General features: G+C 43.9%; 1 protein-coding gene and 1 pseudogene across 2 annotated transcripts in view; both read right to left on the bottom strand.

The window, feature by feature from the left end:
• RGS6 (regulator of G protein signaling 6) overlaps positions 1 to 25095 on the bottom strand; it is a 353716-nt gene that overhangs the window by 217513 nt on the left and 111108 nt on the right. The window lies entirely within an intron of this gene.
• Positions 596 to 696, bottom strand: LOC146050934 (U6 spliceosomal RNA; annotated as a pseudogene).

A 25095-nucleotide genomic window follows, 5' to 3' on the forward strand; every position in this document is an offset into this window, starting at 1 on the left:
CTCACAGTTCATCCTGGTTTTGTGCTTATATATTTTGCCTGTTGTAGGGTGTGTAAAGCTGTCTGTTACCTTAATGAATTTACAATTTGCACATCCAGTGCACCGATAGGATCCCACAGTCTTATTTAACCAATTTTGTTTAGGTCCAACTCGCGGACTCACGTCTGTGAATAGCATCCTCTGTTTAAGGTTACGACTGCGGCTATAGCAGAATAGTGGAATAGCACTACAACTGGCCCCCAAAACCGGGTCTGTCTGGATAATGTGCCAATGCTTCAAGATAGCTTTCCGAATTTCTTTTGAAGCAATCGAATATGTACTGGAAAACACAATTTTGGAATCAGGGATCTTTCTAGCACTTGGCCCCAAAAGGTCTTGTCTCTTTAGGCTCATTGCTCGCTTTTTTGCATTGGCCAACCCATCCCTTTTGTATCCCCTTGATATAAAATCCTGGCACATCCCATCAATTGTCCCTTCAAGTTTTTCCGGGTTTTTCCGGGTCTGATGTATTTCGCACAGCTCTATATAGATAGATATATATTGCACATACCCAGCGGACTTGTTAAAAATGCACATCAGCAGCTTCTGTCTCTGTAAAAATATGGAACGCTTCACAAATTTGCTTGTCATCCTTGCGCAGGGGCCATGCTAATATTCTCTGTATCATTCCAATTTTGGTAAATGTGCTGGCAGCAGGGCTGTATTGTGGTCATCGTGCATAATTTATTTGCCTTGAGTTTTGTGGGAGTTTTATTTTCAGTACACTATATGGTGTAAACTCATTTTATTTACAGTATTCATAGCTATCACATTTTAATTGTTTCACATTTATGTCATGATGATCCTTAAAATAGGAGATACCCTCGTAGATGTATTTAGGGTCTACCCATCATGCTGTAACTCACTTGGGGGGTTATTTTGGTTCACTCTTTCTGACAAGTTCCTTCTTAGATGGACAAAACCATGTGCACTGCAGGTGGGGCAGATATAAAATGTGCAGAGAGAATTAGATTTGGGTGGGGTTTTACTTCAAAGTGAGATCTAGATTGCAGTGTAAAAATAAAGCAGTCAGTATTTACCCTGCACAGAAACAAAATAACTCACCCAAATCTAATTCTCTCTGCACATTGTACATATGCCCCCCTGCATGCACATGGTTTTGTCCATCTAAGAAGGAATTAGTCAGAAAGAGGCCCTTAGAGGCCCTTAGACCAGAATAAGGCCCTTGGTCACAACTTTACATACACTAGATAGAAATTAGTATATCCAAATGGTTTCAATTTGATCCAAAACAACGTTTTATTCAGATGGGAAATTTAACAATATTCTGAAAACCTCAGAAAAAATATCAAATACAGTAAATCATGATGCTCAGAACATCCTTTTAGAGTCAAAATGCTTTTTCCGTTACTGATTCCTTGCCAGTGTTGTATTTTCTTTTGCCTTAAAGCAATTGTTATCTTCAGAAACATACTGACATTTCCTACGTCTGTAAAGGGCAGACTTGATAAAGAACATACACTGACTAAACAGTCTACTTATTGTAAATCTAATCTCTTTATGCTTCCTCCGCATGAAATTAAAATAATTTTTAATCTGCCAATGTGCGCACCATCGGTCGGATACCAGGCACACTAATGGACATCAGGGCAACCGTATGACTTCTCCAAATGTTTGCCGGACCAAGGCTACCAGTGCCAGAGGAGTCGTGTCTTTCAACACATTCCTTGACACCAATGTGCACTGCCTCCATTATTGACACCTTCGGTCATCACCTCCCAGGTTATCTATGCAATTCCGATATGTGTCCCCTGACGGTAACCATCGGGATGCATGCACAGTGCATCTTGGACACACATGCAGCATTAAAACATTGGGAGCTTGCATCAGATGTTTTAATTCAGAATTAGGCCCACTGTTTCCATGAGATGGGAGGTACGCAAACACATCCTCTTGCATGCATTAGAAATCAATTAATGATTTCTCTCCCCTTCAAAAGTCGGTCTGAATTGACTGAAGTCGGGGCGGTGCTGATGTCATGTGATGTCGGCGGCCCGTCTCAAGCAGGGCATGCCACACCTGCATGTACAGGGCAATGCCCAACAATTTTATGGGGACACCCATAAAATGCTGGACGGTCCTTTGCAACCGCCTCCTGCCAGACCCCAGCCCTCCCCGCAGGGACCGACCTGGCGAGTGTGTAACTCACCAAAGCCTTTCAATGCGCATACACATGCACAAACCCCGACCATCGGGGCTGGAGCCCAATTTGGATCGCAACGAGCCATCCTGAAGAAGCCCCAAAGAGTTTACCACTATTTACTAACTAGGTAAAGGAGAAGAGAAGCAATGATGTCAGAGAGGCTGGAGCTGCAGAAGACCCAAGATTTAGCAACCACGCTGGAATTTAGAAAATAAAATATGCTGTGGATGAATGTTGTGGAACACATACTGTACTATGTGTTACATCCCATACACACTAGCCAACTAGTGGCACAGACAGTATAGTTAACTAAATGTGGATATTAGGGGTTGAAGAATCCCTTGGTGCTAATATCAGGGCTGGATTAAAGGGGGGCAAAAGGGGTCAATACCCCTGGGTCCCCCTGTAGCTAGGGGTCCACTGTGGTTAGCATGTTGTTGTTTTTTTAGAAAAATGTTTTGTGCAAGGGAGTGAGGTAGTGCTGAAGCTTCACCTATCTGCCAATGATTAATGGTGCTGAGTATCGGGAGCCAAGGCACACTGACTGCACAAGTGTGCAGTGCATTACTGGGAGTTGACCTACGACACTTTGCACAAGAGGGCAGAGTCTGAGAGGTCTGTGCTGAGCTCTGATTGGTGGAGCTCATTACATGCTTCTCAGACCCATGGAGGACAGCAGCAGCAGCCTAGTCATGGGATGGTTTTTAATCAGAATGAGCACTGAGCCTATGAGGTCTCCTACAGTGCAGAGGGACAAACACAGGCTTTTCATGTGGTATGTATGCAGTTACCCATTGACCAAGTTTATACTGCCTTTACTGTGTTTTGACCGTGTAATATTCTCCCATGCAGTTTGCGGCCAATAATGACAAGTGCCAGGGGCCCCCCAAAGGCTTAATCTGGCACTGGCTAATATGATTAGGGTTTGTCTGTTTGGAGTAAGGGGGATAGGTCCCCTAATCCCCAAGCAAAACGTATATAAAAAAGTTATATACTCCCACTCACCACTACCCTTACTGTGAGTACTTAGCAGTTTTATTTATTCTTATACAGTTTTCTCATATGTGATTTTTTTATACATTTTTAAATAAAATTTGGGAAGAAAATTTGAAAGAAACCAATAAATATGTGGAACTTCTTGCCTTACCGTGAGTAAGGGTACAGCACCCTATTTTGAAAAGATACCTTGAAATGCTTGTTTATGGAGGAGGTGAGCAGGGGGCATTCACATGCAAACACCTTGAGTTTCCTTGGTGTACAAAAAAAAAATGCTGGGCGTCCACCTGGACATCACCAGATGTCAGCTATCCACCCACTTCCACCCAAGGGTGCATGCAAATCTAAGTGACCTGAGAGTCACTTAGATATGCGTGCACGTTCCACATACTGTAATTTGAATTTGCATCCGAACAAATCAACCAAATTACCATGTACAGTAATACCTAAACAGGGGCAAATGCATGATTTCTCTCTGGGGGGGGGGGGGGGGATCTCATCATACTGGCTCCCACTCCTTCCCTGTGACCCATGAATGCTGTGAAATCACTGCGAGGGGGCTTTGTAATATAATGCTCCTTTCTCTTCTCTGTCAGGGGAGGGGGCACTCAGGGGGTACTCAGAATCACTGGGGAAATCTCCAGGGTTTTTTTAAAGCGGCAATCATTTACACTGCAAAATCCAACTGGTTTTGCAGTGTAGATGATTGCCACTTTAAAACAACTGAAGATTTCTTCCCAAATCTCTCACTTTTTGAACCTCTCATCCTATAAAATTCCCCCCCTATGGCCCTTATTCTGGTTCACTCACAAAGGCAAATTCCTTTTCTAATGGACAAAACCATGTGCACTGCGGGGGGTGGGGGGGGGGGGAGTTATTTTGTTTCTGTGCAGGGTAAATACTGGCTGCTTTATTTTAACACTGCAATATAGATCTCACTTTGAAGTAAAACCCTATCCAAATCCAGAATAAGGGCTTATTTCTTTGGTATCACTAATGGGACGAAAGTACAGTGGAAGAATGCAAAGACTACAGACCCTGACATTTCATGTACTTCTGTGTAAGATTAAATCAATCAATAATTCAAGTCATAATCAAAGTACAAATAAGACTTACATGCTCCATACATTGTTATGTGACTTCTTATTGACATAACTACTAATTTAGTGTGCCCGGTACATTGAGAGCAGTTTGCAAGTGGCTACAATGTGAAAATGACCATAATTTAGCAAAAAAGTACAAATTGCTACCCGTGGCGGAGGGGCATCTGCATTTCATGCCATATGGTGCAAAATACTAGTTGAATGATCTGTATCAAAGTGATACTGCTCTTCTGTATACCATATATGTAATGTATTATCATATCAATGTACAGTAGTTGGCAGTCCATATTACTGAAGGATACAGTACTTCTGTATTTATTATAAGTATTATATGCATAAGTCAGAGAAACATTACACATTTGTGGTCTACAAGAGTCTTCTCTGCAGGGATAGTTTAAGCACTGGATCAACAAAGAGATAGAAGACAAGGCAAAACAAAAGCATTCATCTACTTTATAATACCTACATACGGACATATATACTATACGTAACATTTCTCCACACAAAGAAAAACGCAGTGAATTGTGATAGATGCAAGCTCAAATTGTTGTGAACTATAGACCAATACTTTGTCCTAATCTTGCTGAATTCCGATCTTAGCGTTGGTACTTTTACATATTAAAAAAACTAAACCGCTGGGGCGTGGCCTGAATGCGACTGGAGTAGGCAGCAGAGTTGCAGAGCTCTGTCTTTAAATCCTGCTAAACCATCCTGTACCGCTGCTGCCGAAGCCCCTGGCCTATCCAACGGGAATGGAATATCCCACATACCGCTCTGCAGCTCTCCTGTTACCTCTCTGGATGCATCTCAGTGCCGGGACGGAGGGACTAGCTGCCGCGGCCTGCATACACGCTGGGTCCCGGGAGCACTGATCAACTGCTCTGCTTAATTGCCACGGTCCTCCTTCCCCGACACTTCTTTCCTGGTTGTTGTGGCGGGCGGGAGTGCAGGCGCCTGCTGCTCTCTGTGATGTGAGCGGGGAGCGCTCCCATCTGGGCTGCGCTGCCGCTGTCCGCGCGGAGGTGGCTGGCGCCATCTTGCCCGCGTGTCTCCCGGGTTGTGGCACCTGTCTTTTCTCAATACTATCATCTCCGGATCGGCTGTGATTACAGGCTGTTACCTGATATTGGCATTCCGGGTCCTTAACAATTTTTCTGAACCTGCGTGCCGTGGCTGTCTGGAGACCCCTGATGTCAGCGTGGAAGGTGAAACTGGGTCTAGACGACATGTTCTTTAACTAGATACCCATCCAGGTGCATTTAGAAATTATACCTGTTCCTACTTGACATTTGCCTACTATACTCTCTGAATTATTCCTACTGTGTGACGGGGGTGTACAGTGGCTTACAGTTGCCTCTCTGCTATATTACTGGGGCGTGCTAGCCATCCCCGTCCATTAGTTTTTACAGCTGTGTGACTGCCACTGCGCCCCCTCTTCTTTGCTAACCTCAAGATGGAAGCCTCACTGAACTGTGTCCTGCAGGCTATTACATCTTCTGCAGATAGGCTTATAGCCAGATTGTCTGCTATACAGTGGGACACTGGTTTTTGCTCCTACATTGACGATGCACTGGATGACAAGTCTGAAGACACCCTGAATACATGCTGCGATATTGAATGTCTTATGGCTTCTGCTTCTCTACTAATCCAGGACATGAGCTCACAAGGACCTGTTTCAATAATAGGAAGCTTTTCTAAAACCCTGTCTTGCTTTGTTATATTTGCTGGCACCTGCTCGGGATTGCCCCACTTTCGTATGCTGTACTCTGCATTGGGCTGGATATGGTCATACTATCACTGTGGAACTTATCCTGATATCCCTCTTGCTGTTGGCGAGGACCCTGTTCCAATGACCTCTTCTTTTCATGATTCTGAAGAATGGCCAGACTAATACTGTGTACTAAATTAGAATTTGTGTTCTCCCTTTCTGTTTTCATTTTTCCTTAGTATATCCTGATTCTCTTGTTGCCTGCAAAAAAGATGCCGATTATCCTATATGCTCTTCCACCTATAATTCTGTGAGAGGCAATTTGGCCTCACCTATACGGCCCTACATCATGAGTTACTGTATATATGCATTAACATGCAGAGTATATAATATTCATGCCATTGCCCCGACATATCTGTGTTCCAATATCCTGAGACTAAGGGGGGGGGGGGGGGGGGAGGGGGAGGAAGTTTGCTTACAATAGTTTAGCTTAGGGAAGGTGTAGGGGGTGGTTCATGGGATCCAGGTACGCCTTGGTTGGGGGTGGGTAGTACAGGGTTATATGGGAGGTTTGCTTTGGGTTTTTGGGCGGCTTATTTTGGGTCTAGATAATTAATGGGCTAGCGTTGGGATAGGGGGGGATAAGACGTTAAGGGCTCCAGGTATGCCTGTGTTGGGGTAGGCTATACAGGGTGGGGGGTTAAGGGGAGGTTTGTTTTGTGAGGGTCTTATTTTATGCTGGACATGTCACTGCAGTATCCTATATTGATCTCACATCCTGCTTGGTATATGTTTATATTGATAATTATTTATGCTGAACCATTTTGTATACTATGCTGTTAAGACGGTCAACATACACTCCTACTATTCCATGATTGTAAGCTGCCCGAATGGCGCCTTCGGGCAATTCCGTTTACAGAACCAATATAGGAACACTGTTCAATATTGTCTACATGCTACAATATATGCTTGTACTTTAGACCTATGCCAAGTATACCATGTTGTGTCTGCCCACTTGGGAGAATTGTCTGTTTGTTTGTTCTATTGTAAAATCAATAAAATGTATTGAATAAAAAAAAAAAAAACTAAACCACAGTTTAGAAAATATTTAAAATAAAAAAACGAACGAAATCTCCGGCAGACTCTGGAGGGCAGTGGAGTGGTAGAGTAAATGGCTTCATTGCTCCCCCAACACTCACTGTTCAATGCTGTGAATTGGGGGGCTATTGACTGCAAATTGCATATTAAGTTCACAGGGAAACCTCCTGGACATAGAAACTAAAGACCGCCATACACTACTTGACTTGGGCCCGATTGCACCTAATTCTGGCAGATCTGGCCAAGAAATCAGGTGAAATCGGCCCAAACCACATGTCCTCTGTGCATCGGATCGGACAGGCTGCACATAAGACAAATCGTATGTGCAATCATCAGTTGCACATCGTGGGTGCTAAAACGCAGGTGCGTGCCAGCAATGCCGCACCACCCGCCACCGCAGGGGATGCAGAGCAGGGAAGCACCAGGCAGGAGAGGCGCTCTCCCCTCTCTGTATCCCCTGTGGTGGCGGGCAGGATCATTAAAATTTTGATTTCAAAAGAATGGGCGGCCGTTGATTGGCTGAGAGAGCTCCAAATAACCCCTATTGACCCAATTTGCCTCTAATTTAATTGACATATTCTCCCTGAATTTTAAAGATACAGATAAATAATGTTGTATAGAATATACAGTATGTTTCCAATGCATTTACAAGTTGTATAGTGGAAATTCCAATGGTCCTACTGCGTGTTATCAACACCTCACCTGGAACTTCACAGGTTTTATTAGATGTTTAAGGGAAAAAGGTCTTGACAGCACCACTGTTAGGTCAAACAAGTCCCAATTTATAGAGGGTCACATTAGAGCCTTCACCCCAGATTAGGTGCAATCCCTGCTGGGCAGTGGAGTATGAGAGGACACGCTATGATTAATGACCAAGTATGAATCACCAGATTATGGAGAATAAACAGTGCTTTAACTGCTCAAAATAGGGCAGTGTTTTATCCTTAGTGGTGAAGCTTAAAACTACTGTACGCGATAAAACATACTTTAAGACAGCTGAGTTAAAACATCTGGCTCAGTTGTCTTCTTAAAGTATTGCTACAGATTTATGCTGAATCACTGCAGATACAAGATCAATGTAAAAAACGGCAAGTGATTAGGTCTCCATGGTGACCAGCTACACGTACTGTACCACGTACTGTGTCCTTTTAGGCACGTGAATATGGATCCCATTTACCAGGGACCCGTAACTACCAAATATTTCAGCTTTACTGTACCATATGCTATCTTGAAGAGTAGAAAAAGATCAGACACGTAAAGACCGCCCCTATAACTTACTATATGTAATTAAAAATATTTATTATTAATAAAAATAATCAAATTCTGCTGGGGGAGGGGGGTGGCAATACTGTTGGGCCCAAGGCCAACCTGACCCCTAAATCCGCCCCTTCCACGGGCGTTCCTTTAGCAGAAAAAGTGTATTTGGCGAGATATACTGTACCACATAATAGAACAGTCCAGTATATTTCATTGTATGGTCTCATAGATGCATTGAAATGTATCCCAATTATGCGTCTGAATTTTTCATACCATTAGTGCTAAATAATTGTAAAAAATATATACTGTATATATATATATATATTTATCTCAATATACGGTTTTCCCATTAATTGGGAATATGAAATCAATGCCCATGAGTAAAATAAGGACATTTTTAGCTTCTGGGCTGGAGGTGGGTTAAATATTTATATCATCTCCTCTTTATGATATTTATTCAACATGCTTGGTAATAAAATCATCCGCAGTGCTATTACCAACTGCGTGCCCTCTGGATAAGCCTCTATGTGACAGGCCTCTCTTAGTAAGACTCCGGAGCTGGTCACTGACACAGGGGAAGTGACAGCTGCCAGGAGAACCTGATAAGATCACTCATTCATGTAAAAGTGCAAGTACTGAGCAGATGGTCAGCAAAAATAATAGATTACCAGAATAAACCATAACCGACACACGCGAGAAGTCTGCAGGTTATTAAATAAAGAAGTTTGCAGCATTTGTCCTACTTATTAGATAGGGATTGTATTTATAATTCCCACTTTCCCCTACTGATTGCTGGGCCAGGCTTATTGGAGGAGCACTGGTCAGCTGCTGAGGGGCGTGTCGCAGGGCGTGTCACAGGAAGCTTATTGAAGGAGCACGGGTCAGCTGCTGAGGGGTGTGTGTCCCAGGGGCATGTGGCAGCGGAATCGGTACATCTGTCAGACCAGACTTAGGTCTACAGTCATTAGGTCGACCCCGGAAGGTCGACTGTCCCCAATGTCAACAGGGTGAAAGGTCGACATGGGTGAAGGTCGACATGGGTGAAGGTCGACATGGGCCAAGGTCGACACTGTTTTTTTACCCGAATGTCGAACCAGTCGACATGGACAGAGTTGGCGTTGAACCGCAGCCACTCGCAATGCTTCGGGCACGGTGCCTCACTACGCTCGGCACACTTTTTATTCTCCCACCACGCCCTAGTGGATGGTAGGGCATGAAATACCGCCTGTCGGCACATGTCGGCTCAAAAAATAGTGAAAAAACTCATGTTGACCTAATGACTGTCGACCTAAACCCATGTCGACCTTGGCCCATGTGGACCTTAAGTCATGTCGACCTTGACCCATGTCGACCTTTAACCAAGTCAACCTTGGGGCCAGTCGACCTTCTGGGGTCGACCTAATGACAGTTGACCTAAGTCTGGTCTGACAGATGACCGTTTCCCGTGGCAGAGATGTGCAGTCTCTGGGGACGTGGTCACAACTTTTGGATCTGTCACACAGTGGCAAACGCAGGATTTTTAGAGGGGGATTTCCAAATAAAATCCAAAATTTCACACTCTGAATTGGAGTAAGTACGGGAGTCTGAGGGAGCTGTAACAGCCCCGAAAAGTGGTCTATTTATACACTGGATACTGTATGTAATACAGTATCCAGTGTATAAAATATGTAATACAGTATTAATATTTAACAGTACAGATGGTCTATAGTATAGGCTGTTTCGGACTTATAAATAAGATAAGTATTTATTTATTATGATATGTTTAACCTTTTCCTAACCAAACATTATAGAACCAGTACTGCACTTTCTAAGCTCACAATCTTCATGGTAAGGCTCCGGTCTCTTCCTTCTGGCAGCTGCTCTCTGGTACATTGTGATGTTTAAGGGCTCAGATCCACACATACAGTAAATGTGGTAGAAGAAACTGGTACACTGGGCATGTGCAGCAGCTCTGCTCAGTTCCTTACACTGCATGGCATGCTGGCAGCTCTACTGATCATATGATATACCAGTGCTGTTGTCATAAATAAGGCACTTGCCAAGCGGACCCCCCCCCCCCCCCCTGCGTTTGCCTATGCTGCCGCACCTCGATTACCAAGGTCCCACTAAGCTTTTGTGGCCCTGACTGCATATTACTGAATGTTATGATGTCTTTACTTGTATACAATATACAGTAGTAAGACATATTTCAGGGAACATTCTGGGTTGTATGTGGGGATTAGTAAAATGACACTGACAATATGAATCATGTGGTGGAAAAGGCGATTTTGAAAATATGCAACATTCTGGAGAAATGATCCCTGAGTTCCACTCTGCAGTCTGGATAATTACACAGTGTATTGGAAATAATATTTTCCAGAATTCGTAGTCTATAAATTGAGCCGGGAGATAAAGCCGTTTTGCAAATCCCTCTATTAACAGTGGACCTGTTGGGATATGCAGGTACCTGAGATTCTCATATTTGTATTATACAGAGAGGTATAAACATAGCACAAATTATTCTGTGGCCTCTACATTTCCTCCCTGCCGTGCTGGTGAGAATGAGCTACAACAGACTGTGTCATACAGTATCAGGGAATGACATGGAGCGTCACTGCATTCCGCAGCGGAACACTACGCACTGCTGCTGATACAGAGCCTGATTCAGAGGTGGCAGTAAAGCAAGAAAGAGCAGCAAGTAACTGGGCACCTGGACAAACCACGTCACACTGCAAGGGCTGTCAATCATGCTTGCCTGCTCTCCTAGTTCCAGCGGGAGACACACGATTTTTCAGATAGTCCCTCGCATTCCGGGAAGAGTGGGCAATCCTCTTGCATTTTACCTAGGGTGGGCAATCTCGGGATTTGGGGAGTAGATTCTGCATGCCCAGTCTAATGCCGGGCAGTGTCTGTGCACCTGCTCAGATGCTGCCCGGCTGCGCCTGTGTCCGGCTGTGCGGCTCTGCACAGCGTGATGTGCACCCTCGCACTGTCACTCTGGGATGCATGTGAGTAAATGTGCGCGAAAGGCTGCATACCTCCCAACTGTACTGATTACAGTGGGACAGTCCCGCTATTTGGAGACTGTCCCGCTGTCCCTCCCATGGATGACAATGTCCTGCGGGCGGGGGCAGTTGAGGGGAAGCAGTAGATCAGCAGCAGTGATTGCTGAAGAGATGCCGTGTGCAGGACTGCTGTCAGAAATTGTGGGGCCCGGGACACAGGGCCCACTTTCCCCTTAAATCCTCAGATTGCCTGGTGAGACCTTTGGTATTGACTCACCTAATTTGTTCATGACAAATTATATTTGATAGACTGGAGGATGCGGCTGGTTTGGGGGGGGGGGGGATTTTGGGGTTTGAGCATTTTTCAATCCCAAATAATGCCCTAGAATTGGCATCCCTAATTTTGCCCACATCCCAGTGAAGTGGGCAGAATAGGGAGATAAAATTAAGTGTTTCTATGCAAATCGCATCATTCTAGCTCCGGTCCTCTATGCCCAAATATGCCCAATCACACAATTTTACAAGCGAGGGGGTGGGGCCTAATTTCATAATACTTCCACATACTTCCATCAGAAGACCCACCTAAACATTGCAATCCACCCACCGAAGGAACATTGAACATCCAGTCTCCTCCGGCAGGAGTCGAGCGTTAAACAACTTGCAGACGCGACCACGGGTAACAGCACTGTTCTCGCGAGAACAGAAACCCGGAAGTCGCGTCACACAGCCTGACGGGGAAGCCGCACACAGAGGACGCTGCGGCTGCAGCAGTCCCAAGACACAGGCGCCGATTACGCCGCCACACACCCACACTGCCTCCGGGTCCGAGGACCATCACCCCCGCTACCGGTCAGGACTGACCAGGGGTCAGTGGGACCTGGAATCAGAGGCACCAGCAACACAGGGTAAGGAGCAGTGCAGCGGGACGCCGCACACTGCTCACACCTAACTTTGACTGTCACACACAGCAATCTACCTCACTGTGTGGAGCAGACCATCAGGGACACTTAGGACACGGAGAGACATAAGCCACTGGGTTTATGGTAGAAAGGGGTCTGTTGATCCCCCGATCCCCTGAGGGGCTCTCACGTGTCCCAGTGTGTACCCAGACTTTGCCCAACTACCCCCACACAGTCACCCCATTCACCTTTATTCTTATTTTGCATACTGTGATTTATATTTTTAATAAACAGAATTTACATTTATATTGGGACATCCACTTTATTTACAGTAGACAGACACACATAGGAGCAGCGCTTAAGCCCACCCATTGTCTTCTCTGTAATTTCATAATAGTCCAGCTCCATTCTATCACCACCCACCTGTATCTCCTCTCCGGCTATTTCCCAGCCGTGTGGAAATCACAGATATCCGGAGAGAGTTGGCAAACATGCACAGACTGCTATAGAAGATAGAAGGTACATACTGTATTTAGCATTTTGCTCCTTTAAAAATGACTGGGGGTGAGATTTAATAGGATGAGAGATTCAGAAAGTGAGAGATTTGGTAAGAAATCTCCAGGTTTTTTAAAGCGGCAATCATTTACACTGCAAAATCAAACTGGTTTTTGCTTGTAATGCGCAATCGAATCGGGGATCGAATCAAACGGCAAGCAAAGCGCATTCGAGTTGGACTATATAGTACAGATCTATACTATATAGTCTTGCCTGCATAGTCTATTTTTCCAGTCAATTTCAATGCCACGCATTGGGATCGAATCAGCATCGAATGCGGATGAAAACCGTTCAAAGTCCATTAGATTTCGATTCACATTTTCTTATATAAGCAAAACTGAATAAAAAAATAGACCAAATCGAACCGTGTGTACGGAGCATTTCTCGCAACTCCTTGGAATGAATGCATGGGTGAATCCCTTCTAATTGGTTTGGGCCGGTGCAGTTATTAGTTGCATTAGTTTAATTCAAGATGCCTGACAGTATCTGCTGCAGTCCTACTTTCGGGGGATCCCTCACCTGACAGCTCTCCCTGGCTACCTGGATATTACAACCTCTCCTCTTCCTCATTTATGTGGCAGGCATGCACAATAAGAGACAGCATGCAGCTGCGGAATGAATAAGGGGAGAGGGGTAGAAGAGAGAGAGAGAGAGAGAGAAAGGAAGGGTGACACAGACAATTGAGAGTTGGAAGTTGGGGGAAGCAGAAAACCTCCAAGCAATGATAGCCAAAATATGAATGGTACAAAATATTAATACAACATATTGATCTAACTAAATAAGAAGCTTGTACAATAATATATATATATAATATGTTTTTGAAATGAAGAAAATAATGTAAGTCTAAGTCAAGTAACAGAAAAAGGAGGAATAGAACTGAATTAAAATAAAAAAAATAACTACATCCAACTATGAAATTGGAATGGAACTGAAGTCTGAACCAATGTGATATGAAGAGCAAACAGGAACCTCTCACAGCAATATTTGTTAGGACTCTGCCTATGTGAAATGCCTACTGCTGGCATCTGCGGGCAACGTTACAGAGGGGAAGATAATAGTGTTAGTGTCACTTCCTTCTTACATGATAAGCAGGTGTCTCAGACTCGGCAATCCTGGAATCTCTTCCAGACACCTTCTTATCATGTAAGAGGATAGTGATTCTAACCCTATTAACTTATCGCAGATCAGTGCTACACTCAAAAGTCTCAGTCTTGCAATGTGTTTGGCAGACGTACTGTATACTGCACTTGCGTCACTTGGAAGACATCATGTACTACAAACAGTCGGGGTCCTTAAAGGGTTTCTCTAGAAAACATATGCAAATACTTTCAGTGGGCATTACATGGTAAAATAATGTTTTTCCTTTGTCCACCCCACTAGATGATAGGTATATCGTAGGACGGAATACGGTAACTCTAGTGATTATACATCGGTATAGTAAATGTGAATTCCATGCTCACAGAAGAGCAAGAAGCCTTATATACTGTAGTACATACTGCATTTCAGGCACTCATACTGTTCCTGGAAGATCTGTGGACAGACAGGTTAGGGGGGTAAAAGTCATAGGTACATCCCTTCTCCCTCTGAACACATCTTGGCAATGTTATAAAATGGTGAATTTGTTCTAGTACTTATCACGTTACATTCTGTGCCAGATATGCTGGGTACTTATTCCAATCTCTAAGATTTGATAAACCTCCCTCTCTTTTTTAATTGACTCATTTCTGGAATAACGCCATCCCTGCAAGCCAACTAACAACAATAACCAGCTTTCAGCACTGTACATGAAGTAGTTGGTGGTTTCATGGAGAAGACTTTAGATCACATTTTCAGGATCATTATTTACATGGTGATCACAGATGGTGTAATGGTTAGCATTACTGCCTCACAGCGCTGAGGTCATGGGTTTGTTACCCACCATGGCCCAAACTGTGCGGAGTTTGTATATTCTCCCCGTGTTTGGGTTTACTCCGGGTACTCCAGTTTCCTCCCACAATCCAAAAATATACTGGTAGGTCAATTGGCTTCCAACAAAATTAACCCTAGAATGTCTGTGTGTGCATGTGGTAGGGAATATAGATTGTAAGCTCCACTGGGGCAGGGACTGATATGAATGTTCAACTATGTAAAGCCCTGCGGAATATGTGTGCACTATATAAGAAACTGCTAATAAATAAATAAAATAATTAATAATGGTGAAAAGCTAAGAATTTAGTTTTAGTACTGGTCGGGGTTTGGTACCTGCGCACTGAATCTTGTTGGGCTAGCTGCCGCACTCACGGACGACTAATCCGTTGGGTTTAAATTATGGAACAATTGGTTTTAGTGCTGCGCTCTGCCCTTACTTATGGTTGGAAAGAGTTTAAAATAAATGGAAAAGAGGTGTGTTTTCCTTTAAATAAAATAAATCTTTACTGGTGTTTGCAGAGATGATACTGAGGGTCAATACAGTGATTCAATCAGCTCAATACTCTGATGCATGCATAAAAATAACAAAAACATAAATATAAATGATATTAAGGATCAAGAAATCTCTGATTCGGCAGAGTTACGTTTCCTGGAGTATTTGATGATATAGTACTGCTTGTTCTTTTCACAGATGCAGGTACTGAGAGTCTTGATAAATCAAATGATAACAAAATTACAAAGAAAAATATATATGTACATGTACAAAAGTGTAGCCAGAATGCTGGTTTTCAAGTCCGATAATGTCCTGTATAGGAAAAAAGGTGCTTATGTCACCACGGCGTCCCGTTAAATGACAGAGTTTCACGGTGTATATACAGTCCTTTCAGGGATTCTTCAGGTACCTCTTTAACATTGGTGGTCAGTGGCGTCTGGTTTTCGGGGGAATGTACTCACCTACCGCCGCAGGTTACCCGGACTTTAGGAGACTTGTACAGTGGGACCGCTTGCACTCGGGGCTGTGTGTTAACACTGCTCCCTGTGCTGCGGTGCGCACACTGTGATGTCTCCCTGTCTTGGAGGCTTGCAGGACACTGCCACGGGTGCCGTTGGGGTCCGTGGCTGTGCCTGCTTCACCTCTCTACGGGCTTCCTACAGTGGCTGGCTTCCCTCTCCCCGTACTCACCTCTGCTGTTAACCGCTTCGGTCCCACGCTGTCACTGACGCGTACAGTCTGGCGCGTGCACCCGCCTGCTGTCAGCGTCTTCTGTTACGGAGGTATTTGGAGTTTCAGCCTGTCTGGGTAGCTGTTTACGTGTGGATGGGTCAGTAAGTATCCTCCAACGCGTTTCAGCTACCTTGTAGCCTTCTTCTAGGGAGATTCATGAATCTCCCTAGAAGAAGGCTACAAGGTAGCTGAAACGCGTTGGAGGATACTTACTGACCCATCCACACGTAAACAGCTACCCAGACAGGCTGAAACTCCAAATACCTCCGTAACAGAAGACGCTGACAGCAGGCGGGTGCACGCGCCAGACTGTACGCGTCAGTGACAGCGTGGGACCGAAGCGGTTAACAGCAGAGGTGAGTACGGGGAGAGGGAAGCCAGCCACTGTAGGAAGCCCGTAGAGAGGTGAAGCAGGCACAGCCACGGACCCCAACGGCACCCGTGGCAGTGTCCTGCAAGCCTCCAAGACAGGGAGACATCACAGTGTGCGCACCGCAGCACAGGGAGCAGTGTTAACACACAGCCCCGAGTGCAAGCGGTCCCACTGTACAAGTCTCCTAAAGTCCGGGTAACCTGCGGCGGTAGGTGAGTACATTCCCCCGAAAACCAGACGCCACTGACCACCAATGTTAAAGAGGTACCTGAAGAATCCCTGAAAGGACTGTATATACACCGTGAAACTCTGTCATTTAACGGGACGCCGTGGTGACATAAGCACCTTTTTTCCTATACAGGACATTATCGGACTTGAAAACCAGCATTCTGGCTACACTTTTGTACATGTACATATATATTTTTCTTTGTAATTTTGTTATCATTTGATTTATCAAGACTCTCAGTACCTGCATCTGTGAAAAGAACAAGCAGTACTATATCATCAAATACTCCAGGAAACGTAACTCTGCCGAATCAGAGATTTCTTGATCCTTAATATCATTTATATTTATGTTTTTGTTATTTTTATGCATGCATCAGAGTATTGAGCTGATTGAATCACTGTATTGACCCTCAGTATCATCTCTGCAAACACCAGTAAAGATTTATTTTATTTAAAGGAAAACACACCTCTTTTCCATTTATTTTAAACTCTTTCCAACCATAAGTAAGGGCAGAGCGCAGCACTAAAACCAATTGTTCCTAAGAATTTAGTTTGCCTGATACAGGTTGCCTTCCCGATAGGAGTTAATCTCGGGGATAGTGTGATAACATGTGTTATTTTCCCCGGGGGGAAATGGAATCCTACAGTATATAACGGTAAAAGTACTTCCAGAATACTTGTTCTATGGCCCTTATTCAGGTTGACTCGCTCGGGCGCGAATTCAAACTGGGACCAATGTTTTGTGTATGCGCAGCAGCATTTCTGCGCATGTGTATAAACTGGGAGCATGCGAACTTGATGCAAAATCTGTTGGTTGAGTGCACGCTCCCTGCCTTTGGAGCAGGGGGGGGGGGTGGAGAGGGGTGTGGAGTGATGGCCTGGGCCATTAGTATATGTGAACGCCCGGCGTTTCGTGGGTGTTCCCAAGAAAACGCTGGGCATACACATGCTAATGCGTTCGTGACGCACGTGTGTGTGTGTGTAGGGGTGGACAGCTGACATAACCGGATGTCAGCTGCCTGCCTAATTCCCTGGGATTCTACACGAGTGGTCTGGACCACCCTTACATATGCGTGCGCCTTCACCATCATTTGATGGTCAGCGACAATCGAAAGATGGGGGAGGTTCCCAATGGCATGCAAATGGATGTTTATGTAAAACAACCATTCGCATGCCGGGCGAACGAACCCGGCGTGCAAAGGGGAATGGGCATACCACCATTCCTAGGGTGGGTTCTGGTTGAATTGCAGGGGTACAAATTCGCACCTGAGCGAGTCAACCTGAATAAGGACCTATGTGTAGTATGTTGCTTTTCCTCCTCTCCTGTTCTTTTACCTCTCCCGCTCTTCTCCTTTGATTTTATCCTGTCTTCGTCCATGGTTTCTGTGTTTTTTATTTTCTTTCAGTTTATGGTTACAATTTGTATTGATCTTTGTATCTGTATGTACTTATGCTGAAGGACACTTTAGTCATTATGGACTTTGTTTGTTGTTTGTTCTGTTTTCAAATCAATAAACATATTGCAAAATAAAAACCTCAGTGTAGAAACCTATTTTGCTTTCCAAGGAAATAAATACATTTTTCTGTAGCTAAAGCATTTTTTTGTTATTTTATTGCAAATACTATTAATACATTTATATAGATGATTTTTTATTGTTAGTGGAACTAGAATTCCATTATTGTATAGCGCTACTGCTGAGCATACACCGGTATGTTTAATTTATCAAGAAAGGGAAGTCCGGGTGAGAGGTGTGAAGGTACCCAGTGAATGCTGTCATTGCAGCCCTTTAATGTATTTCTCCTAAACTACTGCTTAGTTTAGCCTAATTTATGGCTGAAACTAAGGGATTAATTTACTAAAATGGGAGTCCTATTGAAGATAGCAACTAATCCCCACTTCAATAGCACTGACATTTTAGTAAATGTACCCCTAAAAATGAGAAAGTGTACACCGCAGAATATGGGGAGTATTATCATCACTGAATTACTCTCTAGACCAGGGCTGGGCAACACCGGCCCTCCAGATGTTAATGAACTACACATCCCAGCATGCCTTGCATCAGTTTCAGCATGGCCACATAGCAAAACGAATGCAAAGCATCCTGGGATGTGTAGTTCATTAACATCTGGAGGGCCGGTGTTGCCCAGCCCTGCTCTAGACAGTGGAAGCCCTTTCTGTCCAGTTGCCATTTTGGCCAGCAAATCTCTGCATGTACTTTCCCATAAAACCAAGTAGGCCAATGATGTCACACTATCGAAGTTTCGCTACAGATTTGGATTCTTCTTCTTTTGTAAATTCTATTGAGAGTGTCTATAGTAACAGGCAAGGCAGTATTTATATGAAATTAGTTTACCGCACTCTTATTTCTAAAAAACACGATAGCACTATTTATGGCGGAAATATAAATATCCTTCCTTACATGATTACTAGTCACCTCAGACCCGGAAATCCTGGAATCTTATGATTGTATTTGTTACATTTTTAATGAGTTTTTCAAATACACGCAGCGCAGCAATTTAAACAGGGTGATTGAAAGGGACTGAATAGAAACCGGAAAACAAAAGGAGGGGTCGGTAAAGGATAACACAGTGGAGCTATTCACATTGGAAGAAACTTTCATGCGACACCAGTCACAGTAGATTATGCAGAAGAACATAATTATAATCACAAAAATTCTGTTCCATGTCCAGCTAGCCCCTACATAGACGCACACCAGGCTAATTTTATGAATGCAGTGGGCCCTCTAACCTGTTATCTCACTGCAGCCTGCTCTCATCATGAAAGCAGGAGGAGGTTGCAAAAGATCCCCAATATGTTTAGATAACCCCTCATACCCCCAGGAGAATGGCCAGATCTTGCTTGCATCATGCTGGCTTCCAAGATGTGGAGAAAACAGGGGGAATCGCTGCACTGTTTTGATGCTCTCATCTCCCAGCACCTCCCGATGACTTAACCCATCCGGCTTTATGCAAAATCTCAGGTGCGACCTGGCTTGTTCGTGAAAAAAGGGGTATACATGTTCTTCAGTGTGTTTATAATTGAAATGCTGGGCCCACCAGTTGTAAACACTTTGAGTAGGGGAGGGGGTGGTCAGGCCTGTCTTGTAGCCCAACAGGGAGGAGTACCAACCCATAATGATATGAGAACACACGCTGGCAGTACACATCTCTATTTAAAAGGACCCTTGTATGTGGCCATACTCGTACCTCCCAAATATCCCCTTTCTCCGGGACTGTCATATTGTTCCACCCTTCCATTCTCCAAACAATTTCAAGAGCTCAGATGTTGGTGTTGGTATATGGGTGTATAGATATGCACATGCAGATAGTTCTGTGCAGTACAAAGTAACATATGTATAATGTATAATTCAAGAACACAGTCAGCAAACTGATCCCTAGAAGAGGAGAATGGGACCCAGACAGTGGGGCCTACCGGAGGTTTTCCCGATGCCCGTGTGGGCCAGTCCAACTGTAGTGGTCCTGCTGCTCAGCACCCCCAGGCTCTGCATTCCTTATTGTGATTATATATATATTTTTTTTTCTTTCAGTAACCTTATTATAGGGAATTATCAAAAATGTACAGGAATCTTCTAAAGATGCATGACCCATTACAGGCACGCTAATGTTAATATTTGGTACCTCTTTACCAGCATGGCGCCGCGCTACTTCCGGGTTACGCTCGCCACAAACTAAGTAAAATAAACGAAGTTAACGCCATGCCAACATGGATAGTTCATACCTCCACTATCCATGTTGGCATGGAGTTGATTTTAATCAGCGTGGCGAGCGTAGCGAGCCACCGAGCCCGCAGCGTGGGCGAGCGAAGCGAGCCCCGCAAGGGGACTCTGACGCGCGGCGCCATGCTGGCGCCGTGAAAGTAAAGAAGTACCTAATATTCTATAATGCTGTTATACACAAGATAATATTCAAGCAAAACAAAACTATTTTCTTTGTCTGGCAACTTGATATCCCGAACCAAAGGCAAAAAAATGAACTTCAATTCAGTCTATACGAGAAAATAGCCTTAATTATCTTTTTCCCATTCTGCTTTATTCTTAATCCCGCGGGATTAATTTAATTTATAGTTCTAATTAGCCTACCTGAATCTGAAATTGACTTTTTCAGCAGCATTAAGGTTTGACAACAAATTAAAAACACTTTCCAATAAACAAAAATGTTTTTATTAGGTTGTAGCACTCCGCGGGAAATGACTTTGACTTCATTTTATGTTTTTGGCTTAATGAAGGCTATTTACAGATGCAGCAAACTTTACATTGATTTTCCATTCACTTCAGCGGCATGTTAGAAGTTAAATGTTAATTTATCAGTACTTGAGTCATACATTTAAGTAGAACATTTCAGACAAGTTTTAGTCAAGTTTTAGTCAAGAACAAACTAATCCCTGAAACGCAAAACACAGGAGTATAAAGATCATTATAATGGTGATATATTAAATCTAAAATGTGCCTTCCATAAGATTCAAGAGATTCTTCCAACTGTTAAGGAATGCTGGTTCATCATCAAACTGCCCTTATCTCACACTGATAAATGGCGGATCTTAACCCCTTCCTGACACAGCCAGTTTTTGCGTTCCTGACAGAGCCATTTTTTTCAAATCTGACATGTTTCACTTAAGTGGGGATAACTTTTTTTTGCTTTTACTTATCCCAGTGATTTTGAGATTGTTTTCTCGTGACACATTGTACTTCAAGTTAGTGGTAAATTTGGGTCGATACAGTCTGTGTTTTTTTGTGAAAAATACCAAAATGTCGTGAAAAAATGGAAAATTTAGCAATTAGCAAAATGTCACATTTTCTGCTTGTGAGACAAATAAACATACCACTCAAAATAGTTAATAACTAACAAAGACCATATGTCTACTTTATGTTGCAATCATTATTTCAACCTCCTTTTCATTTTTTTGGACACTAGGAGGCTTCAAATATGAATAGCAAATTCTCAAATTTTCAAGAAAATTTCAAACACTGATTTTTTTAGGGACCAGTTCAGTTCTTATGTGACTTTGAGGGACTTGTATGTGAGACACCCCCATAAATGATGCCATTTCAAAAACTGCACCCCTCACAGTATTCAAAACACCATTTTGGAAGTTTGTTAACCCTTTATGTGTTTCACAGGAATTAAAACAAAGTGTAGGCGAAATTTCAAAATTTCTTTTTTTTTGCAGAGTTTCAATTTTAATACATTTTTCTAAGGAACACAGTAGATTTTACTAGAGAAATGTGACTAAAAATTGATTCCCCCAATTCTTTTGTTTTCATAAATATCCTATATGTGGCCCTAGTGTGCACGTTGACCAAACCCCAGGCTTCATAATAGAAGGAGCACCTACTTGATTTTGGAGCCTCCTTTTTATGAGATTTTTTTTTAGGCACCATGTAGGTTTCTAGGCACCATAAGTGCTAAAAGTTAGGAACCTCCCCCACAAGTCACCCCATTTTGCAAACTACACCCTTCAGGGAATTCATTTAGGGGTATAGTGTACATTTCAAACCCCCAGGGGTTTCACCAATTTTGATACAACTGGGCTGTGAAAATGAAAAAATTTAATTTTTCATTTTCACAGCTCAGTTGTATCAAAATTGGTGAAACCCCTGGGGGTTTGAAATGTACACTATACCCCCTGATGAATTCCCTGAAGGGTGTAGTTTGCAAAATGGGGTCACTTGTGGGGGGGTTCCACTGTATGGGTGCTTCAGGGGTCATTCAACCAGAATCTGTGCTGCAAAATCCAAAAATCACTCCTTCCCTTCTGAGTCCTGCCATGCACCCAACTGGTATTTATTGGTCACATGTGAGGCATTGCCATACTCGGGAGAAATTGGGGCACAGATTTTGGGGTGCTTTGTCTCCTTCATTCCTTGTGAAAATGAAAAATTTTGAGCCAGATCTGCATTTTTGTGTAAAAAAATGTAATTTTTTACACAAAAATGCAGTTCTGGCTCAAAATTTTTCATTTTCGCAAGGAATGAAGGAGACAAAGCACCCCAAAATCTGTGCCCCAATTTCTCCCGAGTACGGCAATGCCTCATATGTGACCCAAAAATACCATTTGGGTGCATGGCAGGACTCAGAAGGGAAGGAGTGATTTTTGGTGGTGGAATGAATGGTGGGTGCTATGTCGCATTAGCAAGACCCCCGAAGCACCAATACAGTGGAACCCTCCCACATGTGACCCCATTTTGCTCACCAGCTTTGGGAGGGGGGCTGGCGCTGCGGCTGGTGGGGGGGTGGGAGGGGTGCTGGCGCTGCGGCAGCCGGGTGGGTGGGAGGGGGGGCTGCCGGGTGGGAGGGGGGGGGCTGGCGATCGGTGGTGATCGGTGCTGTACTTAACAGCACCGATCACTGTGTATATATATATATATATATATATGTGTATATATATATATATATATATACACACATATATATATATATATATATATGTGTGTGTGTATATATATATATATATATATATATATATATATATATATATATATACATATATACACATATATATATATATATATATATATATATTTATATATATATATATATAGTTCATAGAAATAAATTTAAAACCAAAATCACAGATTTAAGCAGCTGTGCTGCTGCTGCTGGCGGGGGGGTGGGAGGGGGGCTGGCGCTGCGGCTGCTGGCTGGGTGGGAGGGAGGCTGCCGGGTAGGAGGGCGGGCTGCCGGGCGGGTGGGAGGGTGGGCTGCCGCTCGGAGGTGATCGGTGCTGTACTTAACAGCACCGATCACCACCGATCTCTGTGTTACCGAGCGGCTTAGCCGCCGGTAACACAGAAAACGCTGCAATTGGCTGTTCACTTTTGAACAGCCAATCGCAGCGATCGCCGACCGGGGGGGGCACCCCTGCCCCCCCTGGGCGGCGAGGGGGGATGTCTGCTGTCAGGGACAGCAGACATCTCCAAACTGTCACCGCGTCTATAGACGCGGTGACAGTTAGAAGGCATGACGTACATTTATGCCATGTGTCGGGAAGTACTTCCCGACCATGACGTAAATGTACGTCAAATGTCGGGAAGGGGTTAATCGCCGGACGATAGTGATGTGAGGGGCGTGGATAACTATGGCCCCTATATTTTCCAATACCCCTTTCACACCATAAAAATGCAGGGACTTACCCAGGAATATGGTCCCTGGATCATGCAGGGACATTCCCGGGTTGGCCCCTTTTACACCGCATTTTCTGGTGTGAAAGGGGTGCAGCCAGAACACACTGCTGACACTTAGCGCATGCTATCACACTACGGGTCCAGGCACTGAGCTGTCCCCTGGCTGTGCGGGCTGTGACTGGGTGGCTGTGGGGGTGACGTGTAGGGCTGATCCCCAGGACTGCATGGGACACTTAGGAGACAAGTTGCAGAGAGAAACCCCATCCACCCAGCGGCGGGAGGGGCACCCGGCATTTTCGTCCCCAGCAGTCACCTCACTTGGCTTCCCACCCAGCCAGTGACATTCAAGCCGGGAAGCCAGGTGAGTAGCTTTCACACCATCCAGTAGTCTAGCAGGGTTGAAATCCCAGCACATTTTCCCAGGAATTTGGCTCGGGAACCTTTCATACCAGTGCTAGTCGGGAATTTAGGCTGGTGTGAAAGGGATATAAAAGTGATCTAGTGAGATCTACTGAGATCACTTACAAAATACCTTGAAAATCGCCCCTTGTGTAGGTCCCTTAAGAACCCCCACTGTTTGCTGAATCTCTAATTCCCGGATGGTTGATCTGATTCACTCATTGACTAACTCAAATGATCTTTGATTCTCACATTATCATCCAAGTAGAACATGTTCTACAGCTCGATGATGCTAACCATTTATTTGTTTAGAATCTGCAAACTGATTTTTTTTGTGCGTGTGTGTGGGATTTGTTTTAATTGAAACCAATAGCAGCAGCATATACAAAAAAAAGGGGTGCATGCAGGCCATGGTGACAGTAAACTGGTGACAGGAAACAGTGCCACTGAAATAATAAAGCACATGGTTTATCGTCTAGTGTGTACATTGAATATCGTTAACGATGCATGCTCCTGTGCATCATCGTCCCGCATGTTCAGACGAGGGAGGTCTTCATTAACCATGGCCATGCTGCAGAACGAAGAGGGTACCAGGTGACTCTTCATATCATCACGGAACACTAGTGATACAGTGGTGGATTTAACAAAAATTCTGTATGGTCTTCTGCAAATCACATATAAACTGCTCATATATTTGTTCCTCCATCGATGCAAGAAATGGAGAGTCAAAAGCAGACAGACCATCCCTATCATTTTATTCTCACTGTTCAATTCACAGCCCTAACTGTAATCCACTCCTAAGCCACAAATCCATGTTTTTAAAGCGGTCACACACGCAGGGGCACAATCTTCGAACAATGACATTCTACCTAATGATTGTAGGGAGTGTAGCGGAGGGAAGTAAAACGAGGAGACCTCTACAAACAGAACCACAACGCCGCAATTTGATTTCATTGCTCCAGTTAGCTAAATTCCCATTAAATGATAAACATCTTTCTATATAGTGCAAAATGTGTTCTT

The sequence above is a fragment of the Crinia signifera genome, chromosome 12 (assembly GCF_055691185.1).
Source record: "Crinia signifera chromosome 12, ASM5569118v1, whole genome shotgun sequence".
NCBI lineage: Eukaryota > Metazoa > Chordata > Amphibia > Anura > Myobatrachidae > Crinia > Crinia signifera.